The 19,595-nt window shown below is 44.8% G+C and overlaps 1 protein-coding gene across 3 annotated transcripts in view; it reads left to right on the plus strand.

The window, feature by feature from the left end:
* Positions 1 to 19,595, plus strand: part of LOC126106790 (uncharacterized) — a 467,803-nt gene that overhangs the window by 99,710 nt on the left and 348,498 nt on the right. The gene's annotated exons all lie outside the window — the stretch shown is intronic.

The raw sequence follows: 19,595 nt of genomic DNA on the forward strand, positions 1-19,595 counted from the left end.
TATGGTCGATCAATGGATGGAAAATTGTAGCACACCAATTTAAATGTGAAACGTTTTTAACCAGCGCCATAGGACCACGAACGCTGTCGGCGGTTGCTATAGGAGACTAAACTCCTCAACAAATCAAAAAAATCCGAACGTTTACTTAATGGCAAATATGCGGGTGGAGGAAGCAGTAAATGCTGTGTGTGCAATTAAGAGGATGTTTAAAATCTCTGGCTTTCTTGCAACAAACTGAATGAGAAAATAAAATTCACCAACTAAGACAACTTTTTGTCATTTGCTTTAGTAACGTTGTAGAAAGAATTGAAGGTAGAAATGAAAGGGTAAGAATGAAAAATATTTACATGCAACTTCCACGACACCTTTTGTTGGGCCTGAAGAAAAGGGTGCGGATATTCTGTAATCCTTCTGAACATGTGCCGTTTTTTTTTTTTTCCGTGACGAGCGTTGTAGGAGAGGCTCCCAATGCCCAAGCAGGAGGCGCCGCCTCACAGATCTTGCCAGATTTCTGATTCGCTGAGACGCCTCTATGTCAGCCAGTTGTGTAGTGCTGCTTGGAACTGGTGAAATCGAGCATTCGGCTGGGAGCCATCGTGAATGTGAGTTGCCTACTCGAGTGCCCTCTGAACCGGTGTTGGTGTTTTACTGTGTATCATTCCACAACTCTGGAGTGGGCCCTTGGGGGTCAACGCAGTTCTGCTTCCAGCACGAAAAGCCGACGAAATATTCGAAAGTGAGTTCCCCTTCGCGGGCGTCGATTACTGTGTAGGCATTTTCCACTTGTTCTGTGAGACAGTAGCGGACTGAGGAATGCGGAGTTGTTCGGTGAGTTAAGAGATCAGACGAGAAGTGGATAGTTAGCTCGAAATGGTGGTTAAATAAAATGTGACAGACTCGGTTAGGGTTACGCGATACCAATAAACTTCGCTTATTTCCGTGAAAATCTGAGTGTGTGACGTTTTTTGAATGACCGTTTCCATATCGACTTTGAACTGTTTTCTTGGTTTCTTTTAGGGTAACAATCAACGGCAATGGCAAAGAGCCAGTTGAAGGTCAGTTATTCAAGTGCTACCCGCGAATCCTTCCGATCCAGTTGTCGGATGTCGGAGTCTCACCTAAAAATAGTTCGCTTTAGTTATTGACTTTTGAGTTGTGAAGATAAACCCTGCCTCGCGGGTCAAAGCGAGGCTGCGGCCCTCACTTTAGACTGACTTTCCGTATATAGCAGAGTCGGAAACGTTTTCGCGGAAAAGTAAGTCGCGCAATTTGTCCCGCGCACCACACACCGCCAGCAGTGCGTGCATTCTTGCCGCGACGCCACGGAAGCTCCGAGGGCGGACGAAAGAAACTGGCAGCAGCGAGCGTGCGTCCACCCGAAACGAGGGCTGCAGACGCACTCTGTGCAGTGTGACGAGTGACCCGGCGGGAATGTAAACGCGGCACTGCTCGGCGGCAGATCGGGTTTCCGCGCGGACGCTGGACTGCGTATCGTGTGTGAGGTTGCGGCAACCGCCCACAGAGGTCAAGGTCCGCGAGTTACTGGAGCGCCCGTCTCGCATTTCTTCTCTCCAGACTCCTGTAGCCTGCTCTGCAGTGTCGCTCAAGCTCAGAACCTCTTGACTTCTTGTCGAGCGAAGAAAGAGACTGTAATCCAGGGTCACTATTGATTACTTTCTACCCAATCAAGCAAATAACCAAATTAACTATTGGATTTGGAATTTAAAAAAAAATGAAGTGTACTTCTAATAGCTGTAATTGTTAGTTTACATATGAAGCAAATTCTGATGTAATGTTGAGTACACGGTCCTCACTTAGCGACTCAAACATCTGCACTTATACCCCTAACACCCAGTTTTGATTCTCATTCTCCTCAGTTATCAGGATTCTTGTATTATGGTAGAATTTATGAATTAAATGTTTACTTTATCGAAGGCCTTCATGTAATCTATGAAAAGGATGTTTGTTTCTTTATTGTATTCCTTGTGTTCCTCTATAATTTGTTGTAGTATAAATGCATTGTCTGGACAACTTTTTGCTTTTCTGAATCTCTTTTGTTCCTGTGACAGGATGCACTCCACGACGGACTTCAGTGTTTCGGTCATTGTTCTAGCGTGTTCTTACACGCCAAGTTGAGTAACAATATCCCTCTAGGTGCCTCAGTGTACCCACTTTGAACCATCTTCCTTTGACTCTTAAGAAATCGATTTTTTAAATTAAATTTTTCATTCAACTGAAATAAGAATACAAGGTTTTACAAATTTTTATGCATATGCGAAACATATAATTTCCTTCTCTTACACTTACAACAATAATAATAAAATTTTTAAAATTTAAAAAAGGAAGAAAGATGCATAAGGTTATACCAAACAATGAATTGTCTCTCTTGCGTTCTCATATGTGGTCTCGAAAGAGTCTGCATGTTAAGTCTTTTTCTTTGTAACTTAAAATGATTTTCTCTTATTTAATCAGGTGATAAAGCTTACTTTTCGTCGGCGTTTTGCTTTCGTAACCTGTCTCGAGAATCACACACACGTAGTTGTGCACTGACTGAGATTTAAGGCTACCGTGAGACAGTGATGTCTAGTGTGAATTCTTTCATACCAGTGCTCATAATTCTGACGAGAAAAATTGTCAAGTGTCCAACAAGTCAGGCAGATGCATTGTGTTTAGCGTCAGGGAAAAAATTCAAATCTTATCGCAAAACTTGGTTTATCGCTTTTCTCTCAGTAATAGAGCGCTTTTATCTTAACCAATTCCAAATACTAATCATTTCTTGTGTAGATGTACGTGTGTTCAAAGTTCGCTTCATTAAAACCTTTGCCTGGACATTTCTGCACTCTTGTGCCCTGATTGTGTGAGGATATTTGATTTCCATAGGCTGCTTAGCAGTGCGTGGGATCAATTGTTGACAGAGTCTTGCTGAAGATTCCTTCTGTGTGTCCTATCGTTTTTGTGTAGTAGACGCAGACATATCTGCGCATTTCGCGTTTTGGATCGGTATAAACCGGCGGCCCTAAATCTGAGGGTCGAAACATGAGGAGGATCTTCGGTGTGACTCTTCCCGCGCCTTCCCTCGCCACCTCGCTTGTATGTTTTAGGAACATTGTCGCGCAGTGCCGCTGTGGATTCCTCCGCACGCGACCGCCGTCGATACACGGCGCTGCTGTGATCGGGTTGGCGATTAAATTTCCAGACCAGGGGACGAGGAAAGTGCAGCACGCCGGTGCAGACAAAGAGGAGCGCCGGGAAAGCGACGGACACGCCCAGGGCACAGCCGCGGCGTGCGCTGCATGGCCGCGGCCCAGCACAGGGCACCACCCGGAGTGCTGGTGTGCCACAAGTGGCAGCGTTCTGACTCGAGAAGCGCAATAAATTGTGTAACGCCGTTTCAAGCGAAATGGGTTCTACTAGTCGACTAGGCGGTACGGCAAACCACACACCAATTTTCTGCAGGAGCCAGGTGTTTTGAGGAAATACGTGTCGATTTTCGGTTAGTCAAATTCTTGAGTTTTCACTGTTCACGTACCCAGTGAGCTGCAGGTGTGCGATTACGTGGTATTCAACAAATGGCGGAAACCGTGCACAGTACACTACAAGTTTTTCTTGACAGGGGGCCTTCAGTTCCTGCACAATACGAACATGACATGTACGAAAGTTTAACTTCTGCATCGGTTTCTGTACACTACCCTCCGAAACCTAAAATTCTACCAATAGTCTGCTAAACATCTCTCATCTCAGCAGATTTATCCATAATGAAAATGGCCCGTCTCCCAGTTCCCTTCTTGTCTGCAATTTTTCCGAGTTCCCGGAAACAGGAGATTAATCTCGTGCTTGTTGAACAGCTGGGCACTGCCACATCCGAATATTTGCGAAGAAATACATCTACAAGATGTGCATACGAACGACTGGAAAAATACTGCTCAGCGATAAAAAGTCGTCGCTCGTGCGAGGACGACACGTTTCCGGAGCAATGAACTGTGTCATACAACGCAGGTAACGTGACCTGCACCCATTACGTTGGTATCTTCCTTTATTTTTGGTAATAACCTGTGATACTATCTAACTGTGGCTTATCAAAATGCATTGCAGCTCCCATTTATTGACACATCTACTGTAATGTTTCCGACTTTTCGATCGCACTGTACTAAATGAAACGCGTTTCTTTGTCAAAAGGGCAGTGCCGATTTTCTTGCCGTAATCTTATCGGAAAACCCTTCTCAAAAGTCGAGCAAACTCTGGCAGTACGTGAACGTTGTCAGTGAGACCACAGTTAGTGTCCAGATGCTCCGGGTTGACTCAGGCACAGAAAGTGAGGATAGCGAAGCAAAATCAGAAATAGTGAAGTCTGAAGTCTGTTTGCAATTGTTTCTGTACAACAGAGGATATAGACACATCGGCTCAGTTTACACGTAGCTTCAGAGCAAAGATAATTGTCAATAGTACTGAGAAACATCTGAGATCGCCAAAAATGAACTACGCGACAGGGCCCGATGGAAACCTTTCAGATTCTTTTCAGAATTTACGTGGTAGATTTCTGGGAAATTGCAGTCAGTCTAAAAAGTTGATTGCGTACAGAACACCAATGCTAGAATGTTGCTTTAATGCGCGGGATCCGTAACAAGTAGGTGTAGTAGTGTGACTTTGAATGGATACAGAATGGGGCTGGGAAACCTGCCTTGGCACACGCGTCAGGATGTACGCAAATCATCCCGCCAGAGTTCCAGGAGCCAGTATTAAGTGACAACGCTGTGAATATGTGGGCCACTACAGCCCCCTGCGTATCTCTGCTGCCGGTACCGCAAAGACAAGATGAGACTGATCACCACGTGCAAAGAGGAATGCGCGAGCGGCTACGTGGTGCAGTGTGAGTACGGATGTAGACGTACAATGCGAACTTGTGCTCCGTCTCTAGTCACCCCGTCCTTGACGGGGCATGGAGCGCTAACCTTCCCTTCTCTTTTTCTTGGGAACGTCCTCCACTGGCCACAGTGGCGATTTACTCTGAAAAACCAAAAGTGACATAACATAACACGAATAAGGGTCTAAAATAGCGAAAACCGTTTTGTGTGCCGTAGGGGTGACAGCTGCTCGTGTGGCATCGCCGTGACTCGGCGTCTGTGGGAAGGCCAGAAGAAGGGCTCACGCCACGCAGTGATACGCGTCGGTTAGCGCGCCTTCCTACCCAGACGTACACATTTGCGCTGCAATACTACGGGTAGACGTAAAGTTAGAAAAAAATAGGGAACCATTACCTTTTGTTCTTTTGGATGAAATCATGTTGGATATTAGACCTCATCATTATAAAATACTAAAACAACTGTTAACACTGACGTTGGACCGCATTTCAGCAGTTCTCTTCAGGGTGGCTGGCGCACGAACTTACAATATCTGTTTATTTGCACGCGCTGCGGCGTGCAGATTTAAGTATGCTTCAGGACTGCAGTCCTCTACCTGCATACGAACAAAAAAATTGTGTCGTGACTTCATTCTTTCGAGGTGATAGTTGAAACTGTATTACTACCCCTCGTAACTGTATCAGCTGGCTTTCAAAGTAGTTCCCCACCAATCCTGTCACCTGATCCGGCTTCTTCTGTGTTCATACCTGAACAAGTGTTTCTAAGGAAAGAAACTTTCTTCAGACGATGAGATGTCCTTAAATACACCTGTTCTGCGTGTGGAGCAGAGGCTCCCTTTCCCAGTTTCTTATTCCAGTGGAAGAACGGCTGTAGGGTTAGGCAGGCAGGAGGTCCCCATAGCAGCCGAAATCTCCCTGGTTTCCCAGTCGTGGCCCGTTCGCCAGCCGCATATCGAAGGAAGTAAGTCCGACACCTCGTCCCACCTCGAGAAAACTGTGGCGCTGTCAGAAGAGAGTATGTATTCCGTGTGTAGTGCACAGGCAGGTCTGCTACGGCGCGCCACAGGGGAACCCGTCATGGCTTGTACTTTCTGTTGGTATACCGAAATTTAATAACTCAAAAACTTGCATAGATGCTAAAGTAGTGAAACTAACCAAATAATTAATATATTTTGAACTCCACGTGAAAAAAATTGAAAACTGGAATATATAGTGGAGTGAATATTGATTTTTATCTTACATACTGAATTAAGCGTAATTTTTATTTTAGGTAAACCGCACTTCAGCACTATTCAAAATAAACCGTCCAACCAAATTTCATTCTTTTAATTAATAACTTGTTGAAACAGTAAAGCAGGAATATTTACCAATTTGCTGTTCTCTGCATTTTAAAAAGATGTTTTGTAAAATTCAATTTTTTTTTTACTCTCAGTAGCTTAAGAACATATGGCACGGCCTAGCTTAAAATATTGAATACTCTGTTGAATAATGTAGTTCTCTGTATAGCCAAGTACTATATTACTATTCGTGCAAAATTTTGTTTTTGTATATTTAATGTTGGATGACATAATGATATCTGAAGATGCATAAACGTTGCCTATGGGATACTGAAACCAAAGATTTTTATGTCATTTTCTTCCCAGTGATGACAAGTCAAAACATTCCAGCTCCATAATCTTGTTGATTCTGAGTGTTCTTTTCATCTTCTCTACTTTTCCTTCTTTTCTTTGTTATTCTCGCCTCTTTTGCCACCCTTTCAACTTGCTTTTCCAGCTTCAGCAACACATTATCTGTCCACTTGAAGCAGTCCTGTCCACTTGTAACAGTCCACTTTTCATGTTGTCCCCAGCTTTGATGCCTAGTCTGCTCACGGTTTTCAATCTGCTTGTTGATCCATCATTAAAACATATTATGGCATCCATCACACCAGTCTGAAAAACTGATGTGCCAAGAAAAGCAGTTTTTGGCAAGCGTTCCCCAATGCAGCTATTGAAGCTTTCATTCGGATTCTGTGTTTTTCAAATGGTCAAATGGCCCTAAGCACTATGGGACTTAACATCTGAGGTCATCAGTCCCCTAGAACTTACAACTACTTAAACCTAACTAACCTAAGGACACCACACACATCCATGCCCGAGGCAGGATTCGAACCTGCGACCGTAGCGGTTCCGGACTGAAGCGCCTAGAACCGCTCGGCATCTGTGTTTTTCCATGTAAACATTTCTCCAGGAGTTTAGACTCTGTAAGATCTCTATATGTTGGCTTTAGTTCTGCCATAACAGTTTTTCTCATGGGGTGCGGATGTGTATGCTTTTGTTCATTTGCCTCACACCACTTACACTTGCACCACGAAGTGTTTCCTCTTGGTCAGAAGCCAAGCTGTGAATGCTCGTCAGTGGATATTGTCTGAAGCAGAGTTGTCCGCATTGCTTTTCTCGTCTCATTTACATTTTCACTGTTTCTCCTGACGGCTGGACCCTAATATTTTGAGAAGTTTTCTATTTCTGATTTGGTGAGTGTGCCTTGTCCATTCAATTGCTTTGCCATCAGAGACATTTTTTTTCCCTGTCTCGACCTTGCAGAATTTCTAAGTCTTACCCTTATTATACATCTGCATCTATATGTATACTCTGCAAATCACATTTAAGTGCCTGGCAGAGGGTTCATCGAACCACCTTCACAATTCTCTATTATTCCAGTCTCCTATAGCGCACGGAAAGAACGAACACCTATATCTTTCCGTACGAGCTCTGATTTCCCATATTTTATCGTGGTCGTAGTTTCCACCCATGTAGGTTGGTGTCAACAAAATATTTTCGCATTCGGAGAAAGTTGGTGATTGGAACTTCGTGAGAAGATTCTGTCACAACGAAAAACGCCTTTCTTTTAATGATATCCAGTCCAACTCCTGTATCATTTCAGTGACGCTCTCTCCCATATTTCGCGATAATATAAAACGTGCTGCCCTTCTTTGAACTTTCTCGATGTACTACGTCAGTCCTATCTGGTAAGGTTCCCACACCGTGCAGCAGTCTTCTAAAAAGGACGGACAAGCGTAGTGTAGGCAGTCTCCTCAGTAGATCTGTTTCATTTTCTAAGTACCCTGCCAATTTTCACACCATTCAGATATCTTTTCTAAATCGTTTTGCAATTTGTTTTGATCCTCAGATGACTTTATTAGTCGACAAAAGACAGCGTTATCTCCCAAATAGTATAGATAAGGAACAGCAAAGGGCCTATAACACTATCTTAGGGAACGCCAGAAATCACTTCTATTTTACTCGATGACTTTCCGTCAGTTACTACGAACTGTGACCTCTCTGACAGGAAGTCACAAATCCAGTCACATAACTGAGACAATATTCCATAAGCATGCAATTTTGCTATGAGCCGATTGAGTGGTACAGTGTCAAAAGCCTTCTGGAAATCCAGAAACATGGAATCGATTTGAAATCCGTTGTCAATAGCACTCAACATGCGAATAAAGAGCTAGTTGTGTTTCACAGGAATGATGTTTTCTAAACCCATGTTGACTGCGTGTCAATGTACCGTTTTCTTCGAGATAATTCATAATGTTCGAACACAGTATATGTTCCAGAATCCTGCTGCATATCGACGTTAACGATATGGGCCTGTAATTTAGTAGATTACTCTTACTACCTTTCTTCGAATGTTGGTGTGACCTGTGCAACTTTCCAGTCTTTGGGTACGGATCTTTCGTCGAGCGAACGGTTGTATATGTCATATACATCCGCTAATGCATCAGCATACTCTGAAAGGAACCTAATTGATATACAGTCTGGGTCCGAGGACTTGCTTTTATTAAGTGATTTAAGCTTCACTACTCCGAGGATATTTACTTCTACGTTACTCATGTTAGCAGCTGTTCTTGATTATAATTCTGGAATATTTATTGCGCCTTCTTTTGTGAAGGCATTTGGGAAAGTTGTGTTTAGTAGCTCTGCTTTGGCAACACTGTCTTCGATAGTATCTCCATTGCTATCGCGCAGAGAAGGCATTGATTGTTTCTAGCCGCTAACGTACGAGGTTTGTCAGGAAAATACGTATAAATGTTGAATAATGTCTTTATGTTACAAGTTGCAGTCACCGCCAGGTAGGACTACTGCTGTAATCAATCCCATCAACGCTCAGTTCGAGTCAGAGCACTCGGCGTGAAGGTGGGAGTGTGCGGCAGCTTGTTGACAGTTACCCTTTTTCACCTGCCGTCGGCATGGAGCTTTCTCTGATTGAGGAACGGCGCGTCAACATCAAGTTTCTTGCAAAGCTAGGCAAGAATGGCCGTGAGATTGTTGAGTGTTTGAAGTAGGTTTACGGAGACAATTCTCTGAAGGAACCAACCGTGAACAAGTGGTTAAAAAGGTTCCGGGATGGCCGAGAAGTAGTGAACGATGACCCTCGCCCAGGACGCCCTTCGACATCGAGTTCCGATGCAAATGTTGAACGAATTCGGGCTTGGCAGTCAGAATGAATGCTGACGAGCTGTCAATCCCCAAAATAATCGCTCACGAAATCCTGACACAAAAACTTGAAATGAAGAAATTGTGTCCGAAAATCGTACCGAAGCTCTTGACGCCAGAACAGAAAGCAAAGAGGGTTGAGTGCTGTGAGGATTGGTTGGAAGCAGAGGAACGAGGGGACTTTCTCAACCGAGTCATCACTGGAGACGAGTCCTGGTTATACGAATTCGATGTGGAGCTCAAATCACAAAGCAAGGAATGGAAACTAGCAGGAGAACCGAGAACAAAAATGTCGCGAAAATCAAGGTCTAATGTGAAAACAATGTTGATAGTTTTCTTTGATTCTAGGGGCTTTGTTCACAAGGAATTTGTCCCTCCCGGCCAGAGAGTGAACGGAAATTTTTACGTTGAAGTTCTGACGCGTCTCAGAGCTCGTGTGGCCCGAGTTCGTCCGGAGTTGGCAAAAGGGGGCAGGTGGATCCTTCATCACGACAATGCGCCCGCTCACACGCCGCTCGTTATGCGCAAGTTTTTGGCCCGAAGCTCAATCACCGTGACAGACTACCCGCCTTATTCACCCGATTTAGCCCCGTGTGACTTCTTCATGTTCCCGAAATGCAAAATGGTGCTTCAGGGGCTACACTTGGGAGATGTGGAAGCGATCGAGGCGGAAACGACACGGCAACTGAACAACATCACAACTGAAGACTTTCAGCAATGTTATCAACAGTGGAAACGGCGTTGGCAGAAGTGTATCGCGTCTCAGGGCGAGTACTTTGAAGGAGACCATATTGTAATACCTGAATAATTGTAAAATAAAGTTACTATTCAACTTTTATACGTATTTTCCGGACAGACCTCGTACTTCACATACGACCAGAATTTCTTATCTTCTGCACACGTCGTATACATTCCGGTTTTTAAAATAGACTGCTCCCTTGCTTTCCATACCACCACTGAAACCTTCAAAGTTTTTGTCACGGTTACGTTCATTTACCTTATTTGCACAGCCTTGGCGGTGTTTTGTCAGACTTTCATGGTGCAGCACCTCGCCTGTACCTACAGAGGTAACTGTGAAAACTCCTTCCAGTCCAGTGATGTATGGCCTGTCTTCTGCCAGGAATCGTCCAGTGCAGCAACAATATCGGTAGACTGACAATATATCTATCGTTTCTTTGGCTTCCCTATGCATAGACGCTTCACTGCCCTGCTTTTGCATTATGCAAACGTTTATAACATCTCTCAAATTTCAAAGGTGGCGTTGGGTGATCCATCATAGTAAAGAATACCTGGGCTGCTTTTCTTCCCTTTCTAGCTCACCTCATGGCATAAGGAAGGGTAATATTCATTTCACTATAGTTTGTAACAGGAGACGTCATTGCACATTTCGTTACTTAACACACTTGATATTCAAAATGGCTCTGAGCACTATGGGACTCAACATCTTAGGTCATAAGTCCCCTAGAACTTAGAACTATTTAAACCTAACTAACCTAAGGACAACACACACACCCATGCCCGAGGCAGGATTCGAACCTGCGACCGTAGCAGCCCTGCGGTTTCGGACTGCAGCGCCAGAACCGCACGACACACTTGATATTCCATTACAGTTTTGCTGGATAGGCCTCTTCTCTTACGTATGTCCTCACTAAACATAAGGGATTTATTTATTTTTTTATTTTGCGTATGGCAATACAGCGACAATATTTTATATAAGTACAACAATATGTAAACGAAATGTATAAAACAAAACAATGTGTAAATAGTAGATGTGTAAAAAAACAAGCAATAGTACAAAAGGATAAAGTACAAACACTCGAGACAAAATAACTACACGTTAAAAGCTTGGCAAGCCTGACTAGAAACTCATTCATATATTTAAAACTCAATATCTAGATTGCACAGCCAATCCAAAGCAGAGGGTTCCACATATATAACCTCAGAGACAGGTCAGGCGTATCTTCTTAAGGGGCATTCCTCAATAATATGGCGAACGTTCTGTTCTGGTGCTCCACAGTCACAGGCTGATGAGTCGCATAGACACCACTTGTACTTATATGCATTGCATCTTGCATGGCCCGTTCTGATACGGTTTAATTTAGTCCAGGTACATCTCTTCAGGTCAAAGCCCGGTAATTTCAGAGTAGGATCTTGGATACCTTGTTTATTAATTCCAGAATCATTCCAAAAGTGCCGCCATTGCTCCTTGACGTTAGGTTGATGTTCTTGTGTATTAACCCATATAGGCTTCCGTGACTTCAAGCGGGTCGATGGTATTTCGTTCAAAACATCATGGGTTGGTAGATTCTGTGGGTAATCTGAGTCATAAATTTTTGACCACTCTGTTGCTGCTGCTTCTTGCCTTCTCAATTGTGGAGGTGGGATATTGCTTAGAGTATGCAGCCAAGGGACTGGGGTGGATTTAATAGTACCCATCATTATACACTCTTTCAACTGGACGTCGATTTTCTTAGTATGAGTGCTCGAATGCCAGACAGCAGAGCAATATTCGGCAACAGGATATACCAGAGCTATTGCGGCAGTACGTAAGGTGGTTGCTTGAGCTCCCCAAGTCGAGCCAGCCAATTTTCTCATGATGTTGTTGCGACTCTTTAGCTTTTGGATTACTTTTTCTAGATGTTTTTTGTAAGTGAGGGAGCGGTCTAGTGTTATGCCAAGGGATTTGGGGTTGAAGTTGTGTTTGACTCTTTGTTCACAGAAGTTCACATTCAGTTCCTGGTGGGCCATTTTATTGTTCAAGTGGAAAGCACACACCTCAGTCTTGGTTGGATTAGGGCAGAGTCGCCATTTTTTATAATAGGAATTCAAGGACTCCCGATCTTCTGTGAGACGTTCGCTCCTTCCTTAAGTGTTTTAGTTTGTACAACTAGTGACAAATCATCGGCGTAGCAAAATTTTCTGCTGACTGTATTTGGCGAGTCGCTAATATACAAATTAAAAAGGGTTGGAGCCAACACAGATCCTTGAGGAAGGCCATTTTTTATTTTATACGATCTGCTGGTGTTGTGACCGATGCTCACTTTGAAAGACCTGTTTGTCAACATTTTGTTCACTAAGATTGCCAGTTTTATACTAGGTATGTGTCTCTTGAACTTAAGCGTAAGACCCTGGAGCCACACAGTGTCGTATGCCGACGACAGATCAACAAAAGCTACACTTGACTTCATCCTGTTCTGGAATCCGCTTTCTATATACGATGTCAGGGCTAAAACTTGTTCGCAACAGCTGCGCTTGTTTCTGAAACCTGCCTGATGTGGAGGGGTTATTCCATCCACGATGTCTTGAATTCTATTAAGTATTAGGCGTTCCAACAACTTAAAGCATACACTCAAGGGGGCGACGGGGCGGTAGCTAGTTGGATCGTCTGGTAGCTTTCCAGGTTTAAGGATTGCTAGCGTGTGGGCTATTTTAAATTGTGGTGGGACTATTCTAGTGTTTAAAATGTTGGTGTAAAAGTTTCTTGGCCACGCATTTCCATTAGGTCCGAGGTGTTCTATAAATTCTGGGAATATACCGTCCAATCCCGCCGATTTGCGTATTTTTAAGGTCTTTATCGCACCCTTGATTTCCTCTTCGCTAAATGGTGACGAAAGCGATGTATCGTCATTCAGAGTTGTATCAAGTTCTTGTAGTTCTTCTTTAGTTTCTGCTTCAGTTGTTGGATGAAGAGGGGTTTTCTCAGCACGCGCCTTTGTGTACAATGCCATCTCCGACGGTTTTATTTTAGGTTCCTGGTGGCGTGCTGAAGAGGAGTTACCAAGTTTCCTCAATAATGACCAGGCTTTTCTGCTGGAGTGTGTAAAATTCAGCTGGGGCGTGAGTTCCTGCCACTTGTATTTTCTGTGTGTGTTTAGTCCCTCTAATATTTGTCCACCGATTTCAGGGTTTCCTGTTTCTTGGTATTTATCATAAAGTTTGTTCATATTATTGTCCCAGCAAGGACTATACTGTTGTCTAACTCCGCGTGGTATATTCCTTTTGGCTGCAGCGATGACGACTCCAGTGAATCGTTTATAGTTTTCTTGCATTGGGGTAATCCAGCGCAAATTTTGATCAACGTCTTGAGCATATTTTGCCCAATTAGCTTTCTGAAAGTTCCATCGCGGTTTATTGTTAGATTTTACTACTGGGATTTGGAGGCCTATGTTAAGTATGGTGGGACGATGTTGGCTCTTTGGAAAGTGTACGGTATAGTAGGAATCTATTCTGATCAATGGACACAATGCAGAGATCAGGATTGGTATCTGTTTGCCATTGGCCGATTGGAATGTCTTACGGTCCTTGGCATATCACTCACATGTCTTGTGCTTCAATCCACTCATAGTTTCTCCGTTTTCGTCGACGTTGCCATACTCCCAGAGACTGTGACGGCTATTGCAATCCCCCACATACACGCAGGGGTTGGTCATTACTGGTAAAGCTGGTGTTGGCCATTTACTTTGTGTGGGCTTATAAACGGCTGCTATGGTCATTCCATTAAGCTTAATAGCAATTATTTCTATGTCATTAATTTCTTGACATATCACTTCTTTGTACCCAGCAATGTTGTTACCAAGATATAGAGCGGATCCACTGCGATGGCAGTGTTGCGACCATCCTGTAGTCTGGAATGGTGCGCTCCTGCACTTGATGAGTTTCTTGGAGTGCTATGATGTCGATTTTATGATCGTTAGCCAGCTTGCTTATGTAGACACATTTATCCCTTGTCAGGCCTTCTACATTAATTTGCAGAACATGGACGATGGGTCCTATATGGACGATGGGTCTGCTACACAGAAGACGGCCGGAAGCGGTGGATATGTGAGCGTGGCAGGCGTGGCAGAATGAATGGCGAGAGTAGGCCGTGTGGTGGAGCTGTTAGGTTCCGTCGGTTGACTCCAGTGGGACTCCGGACGACGGCGCTGGCTCGCCTGTTGCGGACGGATTGTTTGGGGATTGTATGGTTTTGTGAGAACTCCGGTACTGGAGCACGCTCTCCCCAGCAGTCGAGGTCATAGAAGTAAGTAATGGTAGCACGAGTCATGGATGTAATAGAATTACGCAGTAGAGGCTTCCTCAACAATATACACGGGCTGGAAAGAATCCTTGAAACACCAAAAACGTAACACTTTACCATGTCTAATACGATGTAGGAAAACTATTGGTATTCAAAACTACTGCCCGGGTAAATACAAGTGCTGAATCGTTGGCAAGGGAATCTTATACCATTCTTCCTGCAAAATAGTGGGCAGTTCAGTCAGCGATGACGGAGATGGGTAGCCATCACCCACACTTCTTTCCAAAGTACACCAGAAAGGCTGGAGTGTATGAGAGGAGATATCCTCGTTCCCACAAAACCAGTCCTTGGCGATGAGTGCAGTTTGATCTACGGCCCTGTCGTCTTTGAACACTGCACTACCATTGTGGAACAAACATTGTACCACGGGATTGACCTGATCAGTCGAAATGGTCACATAATCCATGGCGTCAGTATGAATTTACTGAGTAAGCTCGAGTACCATGAACTACCACGATACAGTTGTTCAAATCATCACCGAACCCCCGCCATGTTTCAGAAAATTGCAAACGGTGCGCACCGAGTTTCGTCCGACCAAGTGACTTTGTCCCATTCCTCCACAGTCCAGGCTTTATGGCTGAGTCCCCGTGTTTTCCCTTTACGGGTATTTGCATCACTGATGAGTGGTCGCGGCTGCTACGGTCGCAGGTTCGAATCCTGCCTCGGGCATGGGTGTGTGTGATGTCCTTAGGTTAGTTAGGTTTAAGTAGTTCTAAGTTCTAGGGGACTGATGACCTCAGATGTTAAGTCCCATAGTACTCAGAGCCATTTGATGAGTGGCTTTGGAGCTTCAGCCGCACCTGCAGCTCCCTGCTTGTGGAGTTCTCTTCGTGTTGTTTTGCTCCTGACAGGGTTCACGAGTGAGACACTCAGTTGTGCAGTGACTTTTGCCACTGTCATCCTCTTATTTTTCGTGACAATCGTTTTCGATGACCGTCTGCCACTACCACTCAACACACAGTTCCGTCCGCATTGTGACAGAGCGGATGATGTTTTCCCGCTTTCCCTGTACGCGGTATAAACATTCGATCGGTGCCTCTTGAAACGCCAAACGCTTCGGCTGCCTGGATTACGGAAGCACGAACCGTACGAGCAGCAACAGTTTGCCAACGTTCTTACTCAGAGCTCAGAGCTCCGGAATAATGCACCCACAGCTACACAGAACGCAACCCGCTGAGGGCAGCGCACGGGTGCCGTTTGTGGTCAGATACAGCAGCCCTACCTGCGGGCTTGGATGGCGTCTGCTTTTATTTTGAAGCGAGCGTTCTTTCGGTGATTCCATATTTTCGTCCATCCCCTAAAGTGTCCCAGTTTTTAACACCGGCAACAGTCCGGTGTGATGATTGGGGAATGCAGTATTATAGTTTAAGGGATCGGATGTTTTCCGTTCTTTATTTATTATTTTACAAATTTTATTATTGGTTTGTACATTATTTCACAGATTATTCAGATACTTAAATTGATAATCTTGAAGTGAATATTAATGCCAGGTGTGTATAACTTTTTGTAGCTATGTGGAAATACACCCGCTCTGCATTCCAGGTAGCAGGTGTCGAAGTTGCAAGCAGTAATAAATAAATAAGTGCACTTTAATGAAATGTATGCCCTTTTCGCAGAGAAGTGACCCGTCCCCAAGGCAGCCACGGAATGCGCCTAACGTAATGTTAAAGGTGAAGACCTCACTGTATGCGGGAAGTTAGGCGCCCCTCTTTTCCTGTCTATAATGACCGTTGAGGAGAGTGGCGGTGACTGCCGAGGCCCCAGCCTGTAACCTGGCAGAGTAAGGAATGTGGCGCACGTTTGGAGCGCTTCTGAGACGCAGATTAAGCGTGACGGCCGTTATTCCGGTGTAATAGCCGCAAGGAGAAAGCGCGTATACGCTATTCAGAGGCGCCACGCGCAGGCGGCTACAGTCAGTTGGCCCCCAGGAGTGGACGAGGTCACGCTCCGGCCGTGGCTGGGGACGCACGACGTTACACGACACGAGCCGCCGCTTCCTCGTGTTGCACAAAACGTGCCGGCGTTTTGGCAGCCGGGGGCGCGCGTGTGTGACGGCCTGCCAGCCGGTGGGCGAAAGTACCGGCGTAATGGCGGGGGAGAAAACCACCGCCTACTGTCATAGAGGCCGTTTCAGAAACACTTTTGCAAACTTTGGGTACAGGCTCCTTGCACCAAAAGAAGAAAGAAAGCTCGTATAAACACATCCGAAAAGTCTTTCGTTTTCAGTTATTAATGTACGTTTACGCGTAGGTAATTGGAACTCATCATCCCATAACTTACGATTAATACTCGAAATGTCTCCCTCCTGCTTCTGACCACGCATGCACTCGTCGAATCGTGGACTGTCGCACCCTTTCAGATATTCTCCGACGGTTTAGAATGGTTTTGCAGGCTTCCGTGACACGTCGATGAAGAGTTTCTGCATCTGTGTGGTCTGCTGCATAGACCGACACAGACCGATTGTCGAAGTTGCCCCCAGAGATAATATTTCGAGGGACTGAGTTTGGGGGAACGTGCAGACCGTGAAACGGTCCTCCTCCACCTACCAGCCAGTCCATGTCGAACACAGACTGAAATGTGCTGCAGCTCCGTGGTGCAGAAACCGCATGTTTCTTCTTAACTTCGATCTCGGAGGGTGTTCTGAATAAACCCCATGTAGGCACTACCTGTAAGGCGCGCTGGGAGGACGTATGGCACTATCAGACCGTCACCTATAATTCCAGCCCGTACATTAATATTAAACTGATGCTGATATGTAGCATTTACCGTAGCATGAGTACTGCGATCGGCCAATGCATACTGGTTGTGGAAATCTGTTATTCCATCTCTTACAAACGTTGCCTCACCTGTAAACAAAAGTTTATGCGACAAACCGTCGGCAAAAGGTCACCAGTGAAGGATGATCGGCAGGCGTAAGGCACTGCACACATTGAAGATGATACAGGTACATGAGCTGTTCGTGAAGTCTAGTCCTTGCTGGATTCAGCGATGCACCACATGTCAGGAGCACCTGTCACGCGCTGATACCTGGCTCCAGCTATAGCTGTAGAACGTTCTACTTGCTCTTCCTGGCCGTGGGTACGAGCAGCACGTTGTCTTACCGGGTGAGCAGTCTGTGGAGATACGGATCGAGCCTGGGCAGCCTCTAGGCCGGGCGACTCGTCTGCCTTCGGTCTGGAAACGCCGTGTGGTGCAACCGCTCATCCTCTGTCCAGTACCATTCGCGCAGTCGCACATGGAAACCGTGTCTGTCTGTCTTCTCACGAAATGAATGCCGTGTTGGAATGGAGCAAACTCACTACTTGTAGTACATGGACTCGTTGCAAACAAACGAATGGCGAATGTAAACAATGCCTCCCTGGCAACACAACAGCATCTAAGAGATTGTGACTCAAACGGGTGCATACAGTATATAGGTGACGTTGTTGCAATGTATCTGGAAAGCTGTCCAATGTCAGCTTTCGTTAGTGACTCGAAAACGAAGGATTTTGGGATCTCTGTTTATATGGACCTTTTTTTCTTCCTTTGGTGGAACTAGTCCCCAAAGTTCATAAAAGTATTTTTGAGGCACTTTGTATACACCGCTCTTTTATCTTATTCTCATCACGCACGTCTACATCTACTCCACACTCTGTAAACAACCGTCAAATGCATGGCGGAGGGTGCCTCCCATTTCGCCAGTTAAGAGTGCTACACACGCACCAATTTATCGGACGACCGGCCGATTAATTGTATCGCGCGTCCTCAGGTCGGTCTATCAACCGACCGATTTTTCTTGTCGGCCATTCGGTTTACTATGGCCACCCAATAGTCCAACCCCCCTTTATTCACCCACTAAACAAAGTATGACGTTTGTTGCGCTATCGCGCCAACCGCCCGACAAAAGTTCGTCCTCTGTCACTGTGCCGTCGGAATGAACGTTGTTCTAATGAAGCTAATACGACGGAGTATAACGCAGACAAAACTTTAATGACGCAGTTTCTGGAGACCCTTAAAGACTGCAGGTATTTTCAGGGACACGTCTTGCGAGGACTATAGCAATAGAGAGGCAAGAAATGGAGAACCTGTTTCATTTTTTGACCAATCGATAATGGTTTAATGTCGCACACAGAGGCAGTATAAGATATTCTGATGTGTAGAAGTCAGTCGACTGTCTCAATTTCGGTTTTTAAGTTTTATTTGCGACAGTTGTCGGAAATGAAATACAGATGGATTAGATTTTAGATTTTATTTCCGATACGTTTAGGAAATAAAATTTGAGAACCGACTTATAAACGGTCGACGGACTTTTATTCACAAAATATACTCGCATCATTGTTAGAAATGATGAGGACTTTTTTCCACAGTTCTGACAGTTGCTAAGTGCTTCAGTTATTATGTATCTGTTGCTGTGTTTGTTACGTGAAGTGCACCACCTCCATTTTTAGTTTTTCTTCTTCTAATTTGAAACGTATTTCTTAAACTTGCAGGGGACATCTTTTATTCCACGTTCAATTCAGAAAATTTATGTGAACTTAATTCGTTTTGCTTTACCATGACTTATTTCGTCGGGCGAGCATAAATAAAGTTTCAGGTTTCTGGAATCATTTTAGATAATAATTGTGTGGATACAACAATTTATTTGTGGTCATCGTAACCTGTGCCAGTGGCTAGAAGCGTTAATGTCGCTAACAGACTTTTCTTGCAGCTAAAGGGCTGAAACGTTGCGCGCTTTGCGTGGCCGCCTGCCTTTTCCGCCCTCTGTCCGGCCGCTGTTCTGCTTCTGGCCATCGTTGGAGCTGGCGACTGCTCTGTATGTACTCTGTGAGGTCCTTCCTTACTTTCTTGAATCATTTATCGGAGAGTTTAGGTCTGTTCTTCAGTACGGTAGTCCTTAGAGGTTTAGTCGTCGTTTGCCTATTGGCTCTCATTATCTCTCTGCTACTGCCCGCTGTTGTCTTATGAACCATTGTTTTCAGAAAGCTCTTGCACCCAAACTCTTCGGCTACTCACAGTGCAGCCTTCCCTGTCATTCTGGGGTAGACGCTGGCGTCTGATGACTGTGTTGCAGTGCCTGGGTTTTTATCTGTTGTTAACACTGCCCGTGTCTTTTAAAGCACTTGCGTCCTACGAAAAGCAACAGCCTTATTCCCTCGGCTTCTCGTTCGCTAGTTTTCATCTCTTCTCTTTTAGCAAGGTATCT

The sequence above is a fragment of the Schistocerca cancellata genome, chromosome 10, assembly GCF_023864275.1.
Source record: "Schistocerca cancellata isolate TAMUIC-IGC-003103 chromosome 10, iqSchCanc2.1, whole genome shotgun sequence".
In the NCBI taxonomy this organism is placed as follows: domain Eukaryota; kingdom Metazoa; phylum Arthropoda; class Insecta; order Orthoptera; family Acrididae; genus Schistocerca; species Schistocerca cancellata.